Here is a 1,437-nt window from a genome sequence, read left to right as displayed (position 1 = left end):
AGTCTTTAAGTCCTTTTTAAAAATGTCCATGCTTGATGAGGATTTTACAGATAATGACAGAGCATTCCAAAGTGCTGGAGCCGCAACAGAAAAAGCATGATCTCCACTCTGCCTCAGACGAGACCCAGACAGCAACATAGTGTTGGCCCAGATCCGGCCCACATCTGGCCCATGTGAAATCCATGCGGGCCAGATGTGGGCCGGATCTGGGCCGAAACTGTCTGCTGTCTGGGGACCGTGGGACAGTCAAAAAGCAAGCTCTGAGAGGAGCGCTATAGTCTATGCGATTGGTAAGGGACCAACATATCCCTTATGTACTCAGGAGCCTGATCATGCAGAGCTTTATACACAAACATCAACAACTTGTATTGTATTCGATATTTTACAGGAAGCCAATGCAAAGATACCAACACAGGTGTTATATGATCCCGTTTTCTAGTGTTAGTTAAAAGTCTCGCTGCAGCATTCTGAACATACTGAAGACGCATAACCAGAGATTCACTTATTCCTAAGTATAAAGCATTACAATAGTCCAACCGCGTTGAAATAAAAGCATGTATAAAAGACTCTAAGTCCTTGTTCAAAATAATAGTTTTCAGTTTGGACAATTTCCTAACTGAAAAAAGGATGTTTTCACAATACTATTTACTTGTCAGTCAAGACGGATTTTGGAATCAATAATTACTCCCAAGTTCCTCACATAACCACATAGATCACTGGACAATAGCCTAGTCCCTGGCTTCCGACCATACCTTTCTGAAACTGCTTGTTATATATAATAAACTCAGTATTATCTTCATTTAATTGAAGAAAATTATTTGCAAACCAAGCCTTAACCTCTGCCAAGCACGTGCAAAATTTGTTAAAGAAAAACTACCGTCAAGCTCTAAAGGAAAATAAATTTGAAAATCATCAGCATACAGATGATAATTAATATTGTATTTCCTAAAAATTACACACACTCTTTTTTATGTGTTCCGTAACTTCCCGCCCCAGATCCGTCACTCCTTGTTCTGGTACCTCATATTTAATGAATGAAGCACTACTGTTAAATGTTGAAAACAGGGGGGGGGGTATGCAACATATAGCTTAAAACATTTTTAGCAGTGGTTGTAAATGTTTGTTTTATTTTAACATCTGTCTACTGAGGAATTTATCTGTCGTGTCTTAAGAATGAATGAAAGTACACTCAGAGGTGAATTAAATGAGATGTGATACAAGTCACATGACAGGGCATGTATCATCCAGATTGGTTGCTGTTGCTTAGTCAGCCATGTTGATTTGTGATCAGACTTTCACACAGACACAAATGACCTGAGATCTTGACAGGTAAGTAATATACTGGCAAATTAGTTAAGATGCAGATTTATTGAGGGACAATTTCAGTTCACATACCAAGAGGTTAGCCTCCAGATATGTGTATACTACTTGTTGCAA

The sequence above is a fragment of the Sinocyclocheilus rhinocerous genome, unplaced genomic scaffold, assembly GCF_001515625.1.
Source record: "Sinocyclocheilus rhinocerous isolate Xijiao unplaced genomic scaffold, SAMN03320098_v1.1 scaffold681, whole genome shotgun sequence".
Taxonomy (NCBI): domain Eukaryota; kingdom Metazoa; phylum Chordata; class Actinopteri; order Cypriniformes; family Cyprinidae; genus Sinocyclocheilus; species Sinocyclocheilus rhinocerous.
Note: the sequence above shows the minus strand (reverse complement) of the source record.